A 21,835-nucleotide genomic window follows, 5' to 3' on the forward strand; every position below is an offset into this window, starting at 1 on the left:
AGTTAGTAGAGTTTGTCAAGTTTACTCAAGTTTCAATCCAAAAAATAAAAAAGGGGATGTAAAACAATGTAAGAAAGACAACTATAACCTGGTACAAAATGGCGTTAAATAAAATAATGTGCACAGGTAAATTTACATATAATAATTTTGTTGTTAGGAGTACGGAAATATTTTGAACAAAATAAATAAATTTGTTGTTCATAGTACGAGTACAGAAGTGAAAATTTATCGTCATGCTAAATACATTTCAAAGGTGGTACATATTAAAAATAGTGAGACGAGATATAACACAAAATAAGTAAAAATTGAAAAACAAAAATGCATCACAAATTGTGTCAACAGATCAAATTAACACGAAATTACGATTTAAGAATACTTGCAGTTAATGAAAGCTAGTTAAAAGTCAAAAACAATTAGTCCATTTTCCTCTATTCTTTATATTTGAGCACCACTTTATTCTCTATTCTTTATTGGTTAGGTCCATTTTTCTTTATTCTTTATACTTTTTGCCCATTATTCTCTGTTCTGTTAACCCCATCGTTTATGAAGAGAACAGAAAAAATGTAATTTCATTGCTTTGAATTGCTAAAAGTAAAAGGTGAATTAGTTACTATAATAAATGATAGAAGATCTTCAATCTTATTACAATTACAAATTTGTACATAAGGTTTCCATTGTCGACGTCACTAAAAAGAAAATTCACAACCGCTGCTATATATTCCATTTTGAGAGTAAGTCGAATAACACAGTCGTTATATTCCGATCACTACGATCACTCCATTTGGAGGCGGAGAGAATCGGTGACGGTGAGGGCTTGAATTATTCGAGTTATTTTGAGAGTCACTCGAGTATAATTTTCACTTCAATTCGGGAATATTGCGCACATGCGCATTAGCACTGGTTTTATAACTCTTGTCAATAATACTACCATGGTATTGCCGAGTAACTATATAGCCGTCAATCAGTCGAATACGAGTCGTCATTAATTGGTGAATAAACGTTAAACACAGGAGAAATTGTGTGAATTTGTAATTTCAAACTCTTTCTGGAATCTGAAAAAAACAAAAAGAGAAAAATGTAAACGCACATTTTAATTCAAAACATACCCGCATTCCTTTCTTTCTATTGTGTGTGGATGTGTAATATATATTTTAAATGAGATTTTATTTTAGAAAAGATGCAATTCCGGGTTTATCGCTTACGGTAATCTGGTTATGTCAATATACAACTTGTTCCCTAGTTTTGTATGATGTCAAAGGGTCAAGGTTCCATTAGTGAACACTGTTGTTTGCTTTCTATAGATCTTTATGTATTTTTTGTCTTTTTGATTGAACTCTCATATACATATCCCCTTTATCTTTTAATTCTTATGTTCATAAATGTATTGTGTCTTTTGACATGAGTGTGTGCATACATTGCGTCTTTTGATATTAGTGTGTGCATACAATGCTTCTCTTGACATTAGTGTGTGCATACATCGTGTCTTTTGAAATAAGTGTGTGCATACATTGTGTCTTTTGAAATAAGTGTGTGCATACATCGTGTCTTTTGAAATAAGTGTGTGCATACATTATCTGTATGGATTCAAAGGAGTAAGTAAAATAACAAAAATACCGAACTCCAAGGAAAATTGAAAACGGACAGTCCCTTATCAAATAGCAAAATCAAAAGCTAAAACATATTAAACGAATGGAAACCAACTGTCATATTCCTGACTTGGTACAGGCATTTCCGTATGTAGAAAATGGTGGATTAAACCTGGTTTTATAGCTAGTTAAACCTCTCACTTGTATGACAGTAAACAGTATGACCGTATTTCCTTTGTAAATACAAACAGCTTTTATCAGCAATATTAGATTACATAGTGACTTGAAATAATGAAGGAAGAAGATGATTTGTGATTGATTGGTGATTGTTGGTGTTTACGCAACTTTCATTACGCTTGTAAATATCATGGTGGCCAGCTTTTATTGATGGAGAAAACCGCAGTGCCCGGTGAGGCCTCAAGTTAATTCGATATGAAATTTGGCAATCCTAGTCAAATAAGGTTATGCGACGTTCGTACTCACAACCTTAGTATTGACAGGTTTTTGTTAGTTTAGTTTAAACATGCATATTTTATATGCATAAACACAAATTGGATAAGACACAAGTCAAACAGTCTTATGACGTCTCCCCCATTTCACGATACAATACATAAGAGCATGCATACATTACATACTTTTTCAACATGTGTATTAATTGGACAGAAAAATTACGTGGCATGAAAGAAGAAAAAAAATTGAACACAAAAAAAAGCAAAAAGCAAAGAAATCAATTAATAAAAAAAAAACAAATTAAAACAAAAACAAAAAACAACTGAACGTAGATGACGATGTGTGTGTGGTCATTTTTTACTATCTATAGAATAAGGAATATATTCGACCCTTTAATAAACTCAAACACATTTTAAAGATATTTTCATTTTGCTCATGAGTAAGTAGACTACTACCCGAGGTTAATAGTTCTATATTTAATGGACAGTTATATGGGAGCCAACAATGATTTTCCAAAAACTTGTTTCGTTTTTCTGAATATAATATACATTTAAAAGAAATGATGCGAATCTTCGCGATACACACCGCAGCAGCAAGATGGATCAGAAATAAAATTAATTCTATGCATATCATAACTTAAGAAGGAAGCAGAACATCGAAGTTGGATGAGAATAATATTGAGTTTTCGACTTCCAAACTCATTTTGTTTCGGCGTGAGATTTACGTTTTTCAATCTCGTTTTTAATTTTTCGATTGTATCTGCTTCACGGGTTCACGGGTTTTGTTAGTGTAGATGAATTACTTAAACCACTCAATTAACCAGGTGGTTTGTAAAAGCTTATATATATATATAGTTCATGTAAGAGGATCTGGATTGGGTTTACAAAGAACAGAGAATAATGGCCCGAAAATATAATGAATGGTGAAAAATGAGCTAAAAATATATAAAAGAATAGAGAATGGCCCAAAAATATAATGAATGGAGAAAAATGAACAAAATATATAAAGAATAGAGAATAATTGCCCGAAAATATAATGAATGGAGAAAAATGAGCAAAATATACAAAGAACAGAGAATAATGGCCCCAAAATAAAATGAATGGAGAAAAATGAGCAAAATAAATAAAGAATAGAAAATAATGACCCGAAAATAAAATGAATGGTGAAAAATGAGCTAAAAATATATAAAAGAATAGAGAATGGCCCGAAAATATAATGAATGGTGAAAAATGAACAAAATATACAAAGAATAGAGAATAATGGCCCCAAAATGTAATGAATGAAGAAAATGAGCAAAATATACAAAGAAAAGAGAATGATGGCCAGAAAATATAATGAATGAAGAAAAATGAGCAAAATATACAAAAAATAAAGAATGATGGCCAGAAAATATAAAAAAAAATAGCAAAATACTGATTTATAAGAGGGTATAAAAGTACAATAAAGTATGAGTAAATTCATTCAAGTGAAGTATCAAGTTACTCATTAACATTGCAATGTGCATGTTTTGATCAAGTACAGTTCCCATCAAATAACTCGCTTTACTTCCAATTGTCGCGTCTTTAGCAGGAGAACCTGACGATATGGGTATGTGTTTTACATCTACTTCATTTAAACTCTGGTGGATAGTTGTCTCATTGACAATCATACCACACCGCCTTATTTTCATATATTTGAATTTTTTCAAAAAAGCCTAAATGCATGAATAAACGTATATATGTTCCGCGTAACAGAATTTTAACTAGAAACTTTGTTATAAACAATGCCATAACATCTGTTCCTGTAGGAACACATATTCTATATTATTATTCCATCTGGAGCTAATAATGTAACATCTGTTCCTGTAGGAACACATATTCTATATTACTATTCCGTCTGGAGCTAATAATGTAACATCTGTTCCTGTAGGAACACATATTCTATAATATTATTTCGTCTGGAGCTAATAATGTAACATCTGTTCCTGTAGAAACACATTTTCCATAATATTATTCCGTCTGGAGCTAATAATGTAATATTTGTTCCAGAAAAAATAATATTAAAGAACATTTCTTCCATTTGAAACTTATATTCTAATGGAACTTCTATTTCATGACACATGTACATGTACCACCAAATGTTTCATTCATAACCGCAATATACAATTTACATACACATATCTTACGGACAAGCAGCCTGGCATTCAACAATACTTTTAAAATTGTTACTATTTCCACCACATCCGTATCTAAATTGTTCACATTGTCCCGTTTTCCAATTGTAATAGAATCTTTGAAATATTTCTGAGCCTGGTTTACATCGTCCGATTACAGGATCTAGCTTACAAACTGCAAAATATATTGTATAGGTCATTTAATAAAACACTAGTTTGAAGCAGTATATTCATTATTCAAAACATATGACAAAAATATATATCGATATATTGATACGTCAATACAAATATAATAAAATACTTTTCAGGGCGCAGCTTGATACGACCGCAGAGGTCGAACCCTGAATAGTATGGACACTATATTCAAACTTGAAACAGCTCTGAATTTGGATTGTAATTAAATATTTGACACATCATAGGTTTCGGACACAGAATAAATGTGGTCAAAGAACTACAAATTTTGAAATTGGACTTTTACCTATTATGGTTCAATATCCAAAATCTAAATACACAATTAGATTCAGCATATCATAGAATCCCAAGAATTCAAACAAAGTTTAACTTTGGACCCTTTGGACCTCAATGTGGACCAATTTGATAACAGGCCTCAAAATCAAAAAACTAAATACACGGTTATATTCAGTAAATCAAAGAACCCCATATATTCAATTTTTGTTGAAATCAAACAAAATTTGATTTTAGACCCTAATTTCGACCAACTTGAAAGCTTGGCCTAAAATCAAAAATCTTTAGATTCAGGATATCAATGAACCCCTTGAATTCAATTTTTGTTTTAAAAGATCAAACAAAGTTTCATTTTAGACCCCTTTGACCTTAATGTGGACCAATTTGAAAACAGCCCCTAAAATTAAAAATTTGAATACACGGTTAGATTCGGCATATCTAAGAACATCCAAGTTTAATTTTGGACCTAAATATGGGCCAATTCAAAAACAGGACCCAAACCCAAATTCTTTCCTTTTAAGTTATGAAATTTTGTGGTACAATTTCATAGCAATTGATAGACTTATTTGTAAGTAATTGTCAAGAAACCAAAAATCCTAGTTTTTTGGCCTCTTTTCGGCCCTAATTCTAAACGGTTTTGGCCCAAAAATCAATCCCAATTTTCCTTTGAGGTATGGAACCTTGTGGTAAAATTTCACAGAGATCCATACTCTTATACAAAAGTTATTGTCCTGAAACATGAAACGTTAATCAATCAATCCCAACCTTTCTATTGTGATATGGAACCTCGTGGCTACTACAATACCCATAAAATCAATCCCAACCTTTCTATTGTGATATGGAACCTTGTGGCTACTACAATACCCATAAAATCAGTCCCAACCTTTCTATTGTGGTATGGAACCTTGTGCTAAAATTTCCTAGATATCCATAAACTTATACTCAAGTTATTGTTTCCCAATATTTTTCTTTCATTTGTCACAAACTTGTCTTCAACTAATTTATTAATGTCAACAACTTTATCTATTGTGATGAAATATATCATTTAATAAAAAAAGATTATTATCTTAAAATAACACATCCCCCCCTCCCCCCAAAAACAAAAAAACACAAAAAAAAACACAAAAAAAACTCTTATTAAGATGTAACATAACATGATGTAAGGCACAACAGTATCTAAAAACTTCACTTACCTACAATTTCACTTCAACAGTTGGACAAAGGTCTATTTTAATTTCCAATGGAATATACAACCATAAGAAATCATTTCATAAATGTTAACAATCTTTAAATAAACCACAATGCATAACACAATAATCACTAAAATTAATACACAATAATCACTAGAATTAATATATCTGAATCAGCAAAATCTATTTTCAACTATGACTCAACTTAAAATTTCTATTACTTGTGCAATACATCTATGCGTTTAGAATCTGATTAAATATTTGGTATAGCATAGTTTCTAACATAGAATGAATGTGGTCTAAGTATTTAAATATTTTAAAATTGGACATTTACCAATTATGGTCCAATATCCAAATTCTAAATACATGATTAGAATCAACATATCAAAGAATCCCAAGAATTCCTAAATGTAAACAATATTTAAATAAACCACAATGCATAACACAATAATCACTAAAATTAATATATCTGAATCAGCAAAATCTATTTTCAACTATGACTCAACTTCAAATTTCTATTACTTGTGCAATACATCTATGAATTTAGAGTCTGATTAAATATTTGGTATAGCATAGTTTTTAACACAGAATGAATGTGATCTAAGTACTTAAAAAATTTTAAATTGGACATTTACCAATTATGGTCCAATATCCAAATTCTAAATACATGATTAGAATCAACATATCAAAGAATTCCAAGAATTCAGTTTCTGAAAAAATCCAACAAAATTTAATTTGGACCCTTTGGACCTCAATGTGAACCAATTTGATAACGAGACCCAAAATCCAAAATTTACATACACACTTAAATTCATCTTATCATAGAATCCCATACTTTATTTTTTTGTAAAATCAAACAAAACTAAATGTTGGCCCTTAATTTCAACCGACTTGAAAACTTTGCCCAAAATCAAATCAAATATCTAATTATATGCTTATATTCAGCATAGCAAAGAACCCCAAGAATTTTTGTTAAAATCAAACGAAGTTTACATTTGGATACTTTGGACCTTAATGTGGACCAGTTTGAAAAACGGGCCCAAATTCAAAAATGTAAAACACTGTTAGATTGCGAACATCACAGAACACCACTTATTCATTTTTTGAAAGTTTTAATTTTGGACCCAATTTGGACCAACTTTAATACTGTGCCCAATATCTAAAATCTAAATAGATGTTTAGATTCAGCATATCAAAGAACCCCAATCATTCATTTTTTTTTTTAAATAAAAAAATCAAGCAAATGTTATACCACTGTCCCAGGTTAGGGGAGGGTTGAGCGCTCACAAACAAGTTTAACCCCGCCACATTCTTTATGTGTCTGTCCCAAGTCAGAAGCCTGTATTTCAGTGGTTGTCGATGTTTCATGTCTGTCATGTTTGTTTTTCGTTAATTCGTTTTGTTATAATTTAGTTTTCTCAATTGAATTGTTTCATATTTTTCATGTCGGGGCCTTTAATAGCCGACTAAACTCATTGTTGAAGGCCGTACGGTTGCCTAGAATTGCTTATATACACTTTATTTGAACTTTGGTGGATAGTTGTCTCATTGGCAATCATACCTCATCTCCTTATTTTTATAAAGTTTAATTTTGGACCCTTTGGACCTTTATATGGACCAATTTGAAGACAGGCCCCCAAATTAAAAAATCTAAATACACAATTAGATTCAGCATATGAAAAATTACCAATTATATTTATTTTGAAGAAATCAAACAAAGTTTAATTTTGGACCCTTTGGACCTTAATAGGAATCAATTCAAAAACAGGACCCCAAATCCAAATTATAAATACCCAATTAGATTCAGCATATTAAAGAACCCCAAGAATTCAAGACTTTGAATTAAAACCCGTTGAAATTGCTAAAGAAATAAGCTATTTATACAAAGTATTACAAAAGTATTGTTTTTGGCTCCTTTAACTAAACCGTTAGGGTCATAACCCTTTAAATCAATCCCAAACTGCATTTCATGGTATAACACCGTGTGGCACAAATAAATAGCAATTCATAGACTTATACTCAAATTATTGTCCAGAAAAACAGATGATCCTGGTTTTTTTTTCCCCTTTTCGGCCCCCTTATTATAAAACAGTTTGGGCCACGACCCCTAAAATCAATCCCAACTTTCCTTGTGAAGTATAAACCTTGTGGTAAAATTAATTCGAGATCCATAATCTTATACACAAATTATTGTCCTGAAACATGAAAAATGCTTCTTTTTTTCCCCTTTCTGGCTCCTTATTACAAAACAGCTGCGACAATAACCCCCAAAATCAATCCCAACCCTCCAATTGTAATATGAAACCTTGTGCTAAAATTTCATACAGATCCATACACTCATACTCAAGTTATTGTCTGCGAACCAATTTATTTTCTATGAACCAATAAAACTGACCTTTTTTGGCCCTTAATTACTAAACAGCTACGACAATAACCCCCAAAATAAATCTCAACCTTCCTATTGTGGTATGGACCCTTGTGCTAAAATGTAATAGAGATCCATACACTTATTCTCAAGTCATTGTCTGTGAACCAGACAAATAACTGTTTTTGTTATGCCCTTTTTGGCCACTAATTCCTAAACAGCTACGACAATAACCGAAAAAATAAATCACAACCATACTTTAGTGGTATGGAACCCTGTGCTACAATTTCATAGAGATCCATACACTTATGCTCAAGTTATTGTCTGCGAACCAAAATGTCTTCAGACGCAGACGCAGACTTCGCCCTAACATAATTAATACGGACGCAAAAAAAAAATTGTGGTCGTATAAAAAGGCATTTTCATACTTGTATGATCTAAAACAAGATTTTTTTTTGGTGGAAGTCACTCTGTATGCATTTCTTTTTTTTTATTTTTAATGTCTCCCAAATAAATGTCAAGCACTTATCAAATGACATTCTAATATGACGTTCTTCAAACGCTTTGAGTACACACCCGTGGTAAAATATGAATATATTGATATGTCAGCTGATCGTCAGCGTCACGGATTGTTTTGTTTGTTCCAATCTTACTCTCACGTCGTTTGCTTAGTATGAATGATATACCCGAGGTCAGACGATGAAAATGACGTCATTGAACGATGACGTAAGAATATAAACATTCTACGGGAAAATACACGAATTTGAAACTGAAAGTCGTCAAAAAAAAAAAAACATAAACAAATAATGATAAGAATTTGTTGAAAGCCCATTTTCCATACAGTTGGAAAGCAGGTCACGGTTTGACCCCAAGTTTATCAGCAACAATAGAGTCACGTGACCGTGAAAATTCAGCAAAACTACGGATGAGACAAATCTCGTTTTTACTCACTAAAACACCACTGTCATAATAAAAACTTATTGATCAAAATAATCTTGAATATATATAGTTTAAACTCGTTAAAACATACACATCAACTAAAAGTCCTTTTTTCTTCATTTCATCTTCAAACTTGAAGTTTGTGTGAAAATTGTCAAGTCTCCTGATCGAAAAATCTATAGCTAAATATTTACGAGGAAACTAAAAATGATGGGCTGAATTTAAATCTAATGAAGCATCTCATTAAGACATACACTCGATATGAATATCTAGGCAAAAGAGTTTTGGATACGCAAACGTCAAGTTATTTTCAACACGAAGCGGTAGTTTTTTTGGCCGATATGTGCAAGTAGTTATCTCCCCTTGATATCACCAGTCAAAAATAAAAACCCAGCAAAATGAATAAAAAGGAGTTAACTTTACAAAAATTAAGAAGAAAATAAATGGAATTTGGTTTACAACTATGTTATTATAATGTGATGATTTTGTATCTAAGGTTAGATTGTTTAGATTAGTAACAGTTCGGCAGAAGCCTTATTTTATACATTTTTATAATACTTTATTAAACATAGAAAAAAATCAGATGTTTCGCAGGTAAACCCTGGGTCAGGTCAAATGAGAAGGGGTGTTCCAAAGGAAACTGTTATACGAGTAAGGAGGCACTTTGGTAAAACACCCCTCCTTCAAGAATGCTACAGTTACCATTTGGGTATATAAGCAGGAGAGATTCCTTGCTCAGGGTCGATTGTCATAAGTCTACGGAGACATAAGACCAAAGTACGGTACGTTGACGAGGTGTAAGTTTATTTTCCAGTAAAAATACATGGGATGTCTTCAAAACTGACTAGTTTCTGGAAAGGGCCTTTCAAAATTATCGACAAATATGGTGACCTTATATATAAAGTTGACTGTGGACAAAGAGGGAAACCACAAGTTGTACACGTCGACAGACTTAAGAAAAGAACAAACAGACATTAAGGACAGAACAAGATAACAGTACTTTTAGTCCCTTGGACACTGAAAATAATTGTGCTGAAGATGACCAAGTAGAGACTCCTTATTTACAAACACTTGCTATTCACGAGTCAACGTTGGCTGATGAAGATACACAAGAAAGTAGTCCTGAAGGACGACGTACAACGCGAAAACCAGCATGGATGGCAGATTATATTGTTGAATAGATTTTGTACATTTAACTGAATTAAAATGTGTATATATAGTACTTCTATGTTTTATCCGTTTTAAAGTTTTTTAAGACATGCGGGACGCATGTGTTTTTGAGGCGTTGGTTATGTGATGATTTTGTCTACGGTTAGATTGTTTAAATTAGTAACAGTTCGGCAGAAGCCTTATTTTATACATTTTTATAATACTTTATTAAACATAGAAAAGAATCAGATGTTTCGCGGGTAAACCCTGGGTCAGGTCAAATGTGAAGGGGTGTTCCAAAGGAAACTGTAATACGAGTAAGGAGGCACTTTGGTAGAACACCCCTCCTTCAAGAATGGTACAGTTACCATTAGAGTATATTAGCAGGATAGATTCCTTGCTCAGGGTCGATTATCATAAGTCTACGGAGACATAAGACCAAGGTACGGTACGCTGATATTCGAAATCGCTGTCTCATATATATTAGATATAATAGATACTATTACTAAGTGTAATAAAGAACAGGTTGGTGCCTGTAAGAAATACGGACTTGTACGTTTTACAAGCTGAACCGTATTGTTGTACCGTATAGGACAAGTGTGAGTCTGTGTGACCAACATGTAAAGTACATAATTGTACCAAGAGAACGAGTGACGTATCAGACAAATGTGAGTCCCTGTGACTAACTTGTAATGTACATAATTGTACCAAGAGAACGAGTGACGTATTGGACAAGTGTGAGTCCCTGTGACCAACTTGTAATGTACATAATTGTACCAAGAGAACGAGTGACGTATTGGACAAGTGTGTTAACTTGTAGGGTACATAATCGTACCAGGAGGACAAATTTGTTCCTGACCCAGGACAAATTTGTAATAGTACAAATTTGTACGAGTTATATATATTTGAAGTAGAATAGTTATATATAGAATATTAGAGAACGCAAAGAGCAGTTGTACATATTTTGGTTCATTGACGTTAATTTATGAATAAAGTTTACTTGTTATATTTTTTTTGTAAATAGAACAATTTTGGATCCAGTATCAAACTGGTAACGAACTCGTTCTAGAATAGAAATAGACACGCTTACCCTGTGTACACGTTACAATAATATTACGAAGAGATACCTCCCTACTTTTCAGAGAAGGATTATAAGTAAAAATTAAAAGACATAAAATTGATAAAAATTAAGAAAAGTCACCTAGAAACTGATATATATAAGCTCTGGCTAATGAGATTTACTTTGTAATTTTTATAATGGGATAACCACTACCTAGCTAAATTGATATTCAAATTAGCTCTGGGGTTGAAATTTACTTTGTAATCTTTATAATGGGATATTGGATCACTCCTAGTAGAAATTTGTTTAAATACATCTATTAAACAATGTTTAATGCAATAAAATATACTTTATTTAATTTAAATAATCTTTCTGAAATAAATAATATAAATACTGATCATTTAAATTTCATAATCTAAAAAGTTGGACCAAGAGTCACAATAGTTTCTTCATTAGCCCAATCCTATGTTTCTTAGTTGAACAGTACAGAACTGCCTAAAAAATATCCTACACAAAAAGGATAAATTTATCAAAAATATTGACAGAAATTCTGTAAAAAATAATACTTAGAATTATAAGTGACATAATTTTGAATTTTAAAATCATTATTATTGTAAAATTCAATTATTAGATAAGTTAGCACAGCTAGTAGCCCTTGCCAAAAAAACAGGGTATGTTATAGTAAACTTTTTGAAAAAAAAAATGGGGCTTCTACTCTTCAGGTTGCTGTATGTGTATCATCTGGTATAGGTTGCATTTCTGTAAATATTAACAATGCAATTTCCCATAGGAACTCCTTTTACAGCTAAAACTGTACCACTTTCACTATGAAGTTTTGTAAAATCATATCCTAGAATGGAAAGTTCATATGCACTACAATTTTTTTCAAAGGTCAAAATATAGGATTGTGCGGCATATTTTCAACGTTTATATGCCCCGAACTTCTAAGAGTTTAAACTAACACTTAATTTCTTAACTGTCCCTACCTTGACTGTAGGATTACCACAGATTTCAATATAAACAATATGCATATGTATATTTACTGGTAACATTCCCAAGTTATGTCTCTATGAGATGAAAGCTAGAGATCATAACTGGGAACCAGTATGTAAACAAAATTAATTATCTATGAATATTCTATATCTCCCCAAAAGAGGCGTGGTTTGAGAAACAGCTGTATTTACAAAGTGCAACCTATAAATATTTATTAACAAAGTATTGTACACTTTTACCTTAATAATTGGATATTTATATCACAAATGACTGGGACAAATCTTGTGCCTTTTACTTAATGATTGTAAAATTTGACAAGAACTTGTAATTTGAATTAGAATAAATTCATTTTTGTAAGGGACCGTTCAATATTTACCAGATGGATGGGCCGGTGCATTCTTAATATTATTTCATTAAAAAAGTTAATGCCCATCCTTTTAAATTCTGCAAAAAAGTCTTTGCCCATCTAAAAAATTTTTTAAAAAGATTCATTGACCCTCTTAAACTTAAAGACAATCAAAAATGATTTAGGTTCTTTTTCTATTTTAATATTTGTATGTTTATGTCTGGAAATCAAAGAATAGACTTTGGTGTATAAATACGAAATTCAAAATGTGCTAGTTAATTCCACATATATATATATATTTATGTGTGTATCAGAAACATACATTTTATTAATTTTAAAACCAGTATGAATATACATGTAAAGATTTGATTTTATATGTGCAGCCTCAGATACAACATCACAATTAAATCTGAAGACATAAGTAATTGTATACTATATCAGCCAGCCTTTCATAGAGGCTTAAGAAGTGCTAACTATATTCATGCAAGTCATAAAACATATGATCAATATTAACCATACTATTAAATGTACTTAGTTTATATTTTTCTGAAATCTGAGGTCATCTTAAATTTGAAACAGTTCAATGTATCTCTTCTTACGTCTTTGTTCTATTAAATAATTGAGGGTCACCACATTTTTCCCCTTTTGTGACCATAGGACATAAAGACTTATTCAAACTATTGTTAACAATCAAAAAAATATTAACTAGCTATCCAATTTGTATACAATTTTCAAAATACAATATTAATTTAAAATAAAGGGAATAATTTAAATCAAGGGACAATAATTCTTATATGATTTGCATTTTGGAGAATACGTTGATATGATTGGTCGAGAGAACTTCCGGAAGTTGTTCTTGACGTTGTTGATTTTTCGATAGACGACGTTGACCTAACTCCTTTTCGTAACCAATGTAAACAAGATGGCGGCGATAATAGCACAATCCGGCTCGACGTTGACCACATTTATTTTCACTTCGCGTTAATCGTTAAATTAAATGATAACACAAAACATTCATTTGAAGGATAATAAGAGTTTTTGTAGTTTATATTTTATCAGATAGCAAATTTCATGGAATACATATTTTTGCGTTAACCAACAAATATATTCGTGCGCGAGGCTGGAATGACACAAATATACAAATTTATGTGTGAAAGAAATTACGAGTGTAGAAAAATAAATTCCTTATCTCCAATTTTAAAGAATTATAAGGATTAAACGCTATTTTAAAGGAATTTATTGGTGTATAAACTGGACCAAGTCGCTCACAAACATATCATAAAAGTCCTTCGGACTTTTATTTGTTTGTGATTGTTTGTGAGTGAATTGGTCGAGTTTATACACAAATAAATTCCTTTAAAAAGGCGTTTAATCCTATAATAAATCTTTGACTTGTAAACATATTACCATATGCTGAATAACCAATTATTGTCTTAATAAAAGAGCACGCTTCAAATTCAATATAGGATTTATTAATTTTAAACGCCTTTTTAAAGGAATTTATTAGTGTATAAACTCGACCAATTCACTCACAAACAAATAAAAGTCCGAAGGACTTTTATGATATGTTTGTGAGTGACTTGGTCCAGTTTATACACCAATAAATTCCTTTAAAATAGCGTTTAATCCTTATAATTCTTTAAAATTGGAGATAAGGAATTTATTTTTCTACACTCGTAATTTCTTTCACACATAAATTTGTATATTTGTGTCATTGAATTAGCCTCGCGCACGAATATATTTGTTGGTTAACGCAAAAATATGTATTCCATGAAATTTGCTATCTGATAAAATATAAACTACAAAAACTCTTATTATCCTTCAAATGAATGTTTTGTGTTATCATTTAATTTAACGATTAACGCGAAGTGAAAATAAATGTGGTCAACGTCGAGCCGGATTGTGCTATTATCGCCGCCATCTTGTTTACATTGGTTACGAAAAGAAGTTCGGTCAACGTCGTCTATCGAAAAATCAACAACGTCAAGAACAACTTCCGGAAGTTCTCTCGACCAATCATATCAACGTATTCCCCAAAATGCAAATCATATAAGAATTATTTTCAAATATACAATGTCCCTTTTTTTTTTTTTTTTTTTTTTTGACTTTGATGCAGCTTTTTTTACCTATTAATTAAACCCCAAAGGCGGACTTAGGGGGGTGGGGGGCAGGGAGCCCGTGCCCCCCCCCCCTTTTTGTGGGAAAAATTTAGTTGCTTATATAAAAAAATCACTGAAGCATGACTGGACCAGGCCCCTTCTTATGAAAATTTCTGGATCCGCGCTGAATCCCTAATTTTGTCAGCAATACATGTACACCAAACTACCAAACAACCTGGCATTCTGTAAGATCAATATATAAATGAGATGGTTGTAGAGTTTTATGAAAATCAAAGTTGATTTGGCAACGTTTCACCAATTTTTGAAGATGACTATCTGAATTTAGTCTAAATTGAACAATTAAGCTTTTTTTAACCTATTTATTAAATCCATAAAAATGACAGCAATACACTAAACTCCCAAACAACCTGGCATTCTGTAAGATCAACATATAAATGAAATAACTGTAGAGTTATATGAAAATCTAAGTTGATTTGAAAAAGTTATAAAAAAATTTACAGGTGACCATCTGAATTTAGCCTAAACTGAAAAGTTTAGCTTTTTTTCATACTTATTAATAAAATCAATAAATTTGACAGCAATACACCAAACTATCAAACAACCTGGTATTCTATAAGGTCAAAATACAATTGATATGAAAATCCAAGTGGTTTTGAAAATTTATATAAACTTTTAAAAGTGACAATCTGAAATTAGTCCTAATAGAAAATTCTAGCTTTTGAATTCTTTAATTAAATCCTTAAAATTGACAGAAATGAACCAAGCTACCAGTTTGTTGAGACATATAGATTCCACCACTGCAACAAGCGAGTTACGATATTTCTCCACTCTCGACAGTTAAATTTTAATATTTAAAGCGCGAGGCTTGCCGAGCTTTTTGAATAATTAAAATTTAACTGTTGAGATTGGAGAAATGTCGTAATACACGAGTTATAGTGGTGGAATCTGTTTCTCTAATGATTTTTATCCTTCCTTTACACAGATTTGCAGAACGTTGTGTTCTTTATATGTGACGTCAGCACGCCTTTTTTTTTTCGTGACGTCACAATAGGAAATTCAGAAGAAACCAAGAAAATTTGACATTATAATTTAATTTGGACCAATCATTTGCCGAGAACAGTTATTTCACTAGTGAGGAGAATAATTTTTCACAATCGGTTGGGAAATGTGAAAATAGTGAAAAACTGATTAGAGAACATGTCTTTTATGTTTTGTGTGCCTGCAAAAGAAATTTCCTACACACCGATAAAATTGATAGCAAACTTTTTCCTATAAAATAAGTTCTGGCCCATCCACTATACATGTAAAAAAAAGTTCTCGCCCATCCAAATATTTCCACAAAAAAGTGCTTGCCTCGCCCCATTTTACACCGGCCCATCCATCTGATAAATATTGAACGGTCCCTCAAAAACCATCTCTATGAATTAAAGTTCTTGTTTGACTTGATAAGCTAGTTTCTTGCACTTATTAGTGTGGCTTATTTAGTAAAGAGATAATCAGATAAGCAAGGTTTTTAACTTATAAGTATAATTAACTGACCTTCATTTCCTTTTTCATAGGTTTTTTCCTCCAGAAACTTTCATTGCAAGGCATTTTCTCTTGCTATTTTTTTTTTGTTTGTGTTTTTGTCCATCCATAGGTATCATTAATTTGTCAGATTTGTTTCCAGTATGAATGAAATTTTCCAAGATTCAAACTCAATTTTCAAACACAATATTAATAAAGGATATTTGTTTCACTTTTCCAATGTGTAAATTTTCACTTAGTCCAAATAATTATGACGTCTTGGAAGGCTATTTTAAATTTTTGCTTTGACGCCTTCCTGCGACGTCATAATGCTGAAGCCACCATTTTCGGTTGGACTTTGAGAGCAGACCCAATTTAGCCATAAAATTTTCATTGAAGGTTTAAACGTTTTGCATATATAAAAATTCTTACCTTTTATGTGTTTGTTTGTGCAAAATATTTCCAATTAATCCCTACAGTAATAATAATTTAAGTTACAATTCCATCCGAGGCGGAAACTTGTCGACTGCTTTTTTTAAAACGTTTATCTGATTCCTTTTTAGGAGATTATAAAATAATTTTTGCACCAAACTCGGTAAAATTTGACAGACCCGAATTTCCGGAACCTTTGTTTTATTTTATCCGGAAATTCAGGTCCGTCAAATTTTACCGAGTTTGGTTCAAAAATATATTTTATACTCCCAAAATGAAGCATCTTGGGGATAAATCAGCTAAACGTTTTTATAAAGCAGTAAATTCCCTCTCAAAGTCCAACTGAAAATATGAGTTCGGCGTTATGACGTCGATGTAAGGCGTCAAAGAAAAAAATATAATAGCCTTTCAAGATGTCATAATTATTTGGACTAATTTTCACTATGCACATGAGTCATGACCCTGACACATATTTTGTTCACGTAATATGACGTATGTTGAAAAAGAAAACAATGTCACCGTCAATTTGTGTAGGGGATCAAGAAGGGTATAAGGTACCTTAAAATTGAGGTATCGTATGGAATTGTGAAAAACAATCATTTTTAATCACAATTTCATTCATGTCTCTAATAAAATAATTATTTTAGAGTACTTGGAAACAGGTACAATGAAAAAAAGTTGAACATTCACTGTTTTAAACTAGAAACGAAGCCAAAACCTCCTACAAATTGACATGACTGGTGGTCACTAAAATTGTTGTATTAGAGTAAAAAATGATGGCTTCAAAATTGTGTAGAAATTTGAAATAGGTTACCCGGTTTCATTTTAATTTTTTAACGTTCTTTTCCGTATCTGGATACGCAAACGTCCAGTTATTTAAATTCGATGTTTTTGGCGAACAAAAAAGATGGCTGTTAATTTTTAGAACGGACAGGATAAAGTAATAGCAAATAAAAGTTATTTTCGACAATTTTTTTATGTCGTATTGAAATTATATTGTTCACAAAACTTTCAAACTTAAAAAATCAATTATAATAAAAGCATGACAAGTTGAAAAAAATAGTTTAAAAGCCGATTTTTTAACCGATTGATTTCACGGACTTTTTGACGTCACCGACGACTGTAGCGCCACCTAATTAATTCCCCCTGCTATTGTTGCTGATAGAACTCGACGACAACGGACGTATTCAAGAACTTGCTTTTCAACTGTTTAATAAAAGTAAGATAATCAATCAATACAAGTATTATTGTAACAAGCAATCTTTAGAATAAAGAATATATTTGTTGTTAAAAAAAAATAATCAATCAATTTTCTAGTATTTGCTTAGGATACCTTTAAATTGCTCATTGTTTTTATGATATACCATCTGCTCTAGCAGTTGCTAACTTTTATAAGTTGAAATATTCAATAAAGTTTACAAAACATAATCATAGAAAACAAAAAGAAGAGAAAAAAAATTCTACCGAAAACAAGAAGAAAAAGAAAAAAAAAACGAGAATTTGCATGACGTTACACCATTGACGTTGACTTGGAATATCTATTATAATATTTAGGTACACGTTAGCTCTTCCAAATCTTATATTAACCTCTCGTGATTTCCTCCGCGGTGAATTGTCCGTAATAGTAAAAAAAATAATTAAAGGCAAGTGGAGATGATATTATTACAATTTATTGTTGTTTGTTGCTGTATACCATTGAGCAATTGGTCTCTGGTGGGTAGTTGTCTCATTATCAATCATACTACACCTCCATATGTTATACTTGTCGTTTTATTTTATTAAAAACGTAAGATATACATTTATCCTTTAAGTACCAAAAGTAATAAATAAAGGCAACAGTAGTATACCGCTGTTCGAAACTCATAAATCGATAGAGATAAAAACAAATCCGGGTTACAAACTAAAACTGAGGGAAACGCATCAAGTATAAGAGGAGAACAACGACACAACAAAAACACAACATTAAAATGTAACACACACAGAAACAAACTATAATATAACAATGGCCATTTTCCTGACTTGGTACAGGACATTTTAAGAAAAAAATGGTGGGTTGAACCTGGTTTTGTGGCATGCCAAACCTCCCGCTTTTATGGCAACGTCAAACAAAACACCAAAACGATAACATCACATGACAGGACCACAATACAAATAAATGGGAGAACATATAGGACAAAGAAACACACGAATAATAGCTAGCAGAAGGTACTAGGCTTAAAATTCAATACGCCAGACGTGCGTCTCGTCCACACAAGACCAACCAGTGACGCTCAGATAAAAAAAGTTTGAAAGCCAAAACAAGTACAAAGCTGAAGAGCATAGAGGACCAAAACTTCCAAAAAGTTGCGCCTAACACGGACAGGATTTTCTGCCTGGGACAAGAACATCCTTATTATTTAGAATAATTTATAATTTTGCAAACAGTAAAATTTAAATAAACATGTTTTTCGTCTTTTCGTACTTATCTCTCCCCTCCCCCCCCCCCAAAAAAAACACAATGTTTGTTATGAAAAATACCTGATGCACAGACTTATGACGGCGCTAACTAAAATGTTAAAATATGTTATATAAGATGATGTATTATAAAATGCCATAACTTAATACTTACTTAACAAAATTTCAACAATATTAAACAATTATACATACCTTTATTTCCGTCTACACCATTCGGGACAAGGACAATTATTATAAAGAAGAAAAACAGTAATTTTATATGGCTTTCCATGATTAAAATAGTATGATGTCAGTAAAGCTTGAAGTCTGCTTTATATTTATCTTGCACAACTTACACGTGATTGTAATATGTTAGAAAGAGGATGTTTACGCTAAACAACAAGGCAATTCATAATTCTTTGTTTAATTTGATTAATGTGTAAGTCAACTTCTAAACCGACATGTAATAACTTAATGGTAGATGAGCTAGTCTTCAGTGGATAAAAATATTAAATACATATCTCCATGTCCTCAACGAACATGTTCATACTTTTAATGTTTTGTCGAAAATTAAACATAATTGAATAACAACTCATGAATTAAATTCAAAGTGATGAAGGAAATGAAAAAAAAAAATTACCTCAAATAAGACTCGTACATTTCGTTTTACTTCAACATGTACAACACAAGGCATTCAATTAAAAATAATATGATGTATTAGATACTAGCTCCGGAAGGGCAAAGATATCCGTAACAGATATCAGCTGCACTAAGTACGTGCATCGGAAGTGTATGGATATCCGTAACAGATATCAGCTGCACTACATACGTGCTCCGGAAGGGTAGGCAAATCCGTAACAGATATTAACTGCACAAAGTACGTGTTCCGGAAGGGTATGGATATCCGTAATAGATATCAGCTGCACCAAGTATGTGCTCCGGAATGGTATGGATATCCGTAACAGATATCAGCAGCACTGAATACGTGCTGCTAAAGAGGGGTATGGATATCCGTAATAAATTTTAGCTGCACTAAGTACGTGCTCCGGAAGGAGAAGGATATCCGTAAAAGATATCAGCTGCACTAAGTACGTGCTCCGGAAGAGTAGGGATATCCGTAACGGATATAAGCTGCACAAAGTACGTGCTCCGGGAGGGTATGGATATCCGTAACAGACATCAGTTGCATCAAGTATGTGCTCCAGAAGGGTATGGATATCCGTAACAGATATCAGCAGCACTGAATACGTGCTGCTCCGGAAGGGTATGGATATCTGTAACAGATATCAGCTGCACTAAGTACGTTCTGCGGAAGGGTAGGGATATCCGTAACAGATATCAGCTGCACTGAATGCGTGCTCCGGAAGGCTAAGGATATCCGTAACAGATATCAGCTGAACTGAGTACTCTATGAATTGATTGATTAATCGTTGTTGTTTCACGTCCAGAGGCAAATATTATGTTACATACAGGAAGGGAACACATTACGACGGGTGCCACATGTTGAGTAGTATCTGCTGTTCCTTCTGGAGCACATTCGATCGACCAGGTTTTTTTGTATGGTTCGTGGTGCTCAGTCTTTTTTTTATGTTGTGTTTCTTAAATTTTTCTTTGTCTTTTTGCATTATTTCATTTCTTGCCATGGCATTTTAAGTTTATCTTCATGAGTTTGGTTATTCCTTCGGTTACTCCGGCTACTCTTTTTTTTTATACACAATAGATAGAGATTTTATCTTGAAATAAGCGACCTTTGAACAGGCGAAGAAGTTATTACAAGGTTTTTTCACGTGTATAGATAGTTGCATGTGCATTTAAATGTAACCGGGAGACTGGCACCTGGATAATATACATGTATATGTAAAAACTGTGGTAGCCGTAGTATATTATACTACCATAATATTGCCAAGTAACTATAGCCATAAGTCAGTCGAATACGGGTCGTCATTAATTGATGAATAAACGTCGAACTTCCATCAAACCCGGAAGTGATATCAGATATTGCGAAAGAGTCTATTATCGCCTAAATAATAGTTTACGCGATTAGACAAAACTGTTTTCATACTATTAAAAGGTTTTCGATTGGATATTCAAAGAAATACAATTATTGAAAAAGTAAAAAAAAAAAAGTAAATATGTCATCAGTTTTGGTCGCAATAAAAACAATACTTTCTATTATGAATTATCAAATATCTTTTATTTTGTTTGCACTTCTTATTGTAAACTCTATGGAATCTGGAAAAAAAGAGATACATGTAAACGCACATTTTAATTCAAAACATAACCGCATACCTTTTTTCCTATTGTGTGTGGATATGTAATATATATTTTTGAAGTTTTATTTTACTTTGGGAAAGATGCCATTCCAGGTTAATCGCTTACGGTAATCTGGTTATATCCAATATACAACTTGTTTCCTAGTTTGTATGATGTCAAAGGGTCTAGGGTCGGGGTCGGCTATCAGTAAACGTGTCCATTAGTGAACACTGTACTTTGCGTTTTATATGTCTTTACGTACTTTTTGTCTTTTTAATTGATGTGTCATATACGTATTCCTTTCATCTCTTTTAATTCTAATGTTCATAAATGAATTGTGTCTTTTGACATTAGTGTGTCCATACATTATGTCCTTTGACATTAGTGTGTGCATAC

General features: G+C 32.1%; 1 long non-coding RNA gene across 1 annotated transcript; it reads right to left on the minus strand.

Annotated features, from left to right (window-relative positions):
- Positions 1 to 618: 618 nt before the first annotated feature.
- LOC127712324 (uncharacterized) lies at positions 619 to 19,477 on the minus strand. The gene is made up of 3 exons (XR_007987038.1): positions 19,400 to 19,477; positions 4,190 to 4,363; positions 619 to 1,052 (listed from the first exon to the last, which is right to left on the minus strand). It is a non-coding gene; the product is annotated as an uncharacterized LOC127712324 (long non-coding RNA).
- Positions 19,478 to 21,835: the final 2,358 nt, after the last annotated feature.

This window comes from Mytilus californianus, unplaced genomic scaffold (genome assembly GCF_021869535.1).
Source record: "Mytilus californianus isolate M0D057914Y unplaced genomic scaffold, xbMytCali1.0.p SCAF_8, whole genome shotgun sequence".
Classification (NCBI taxonomy): Eukaryota; Metazoa; Mollusca; class Bivalvia; order Mytilida; family Mytilidae; genus Mytilus; species Mytilus californianus.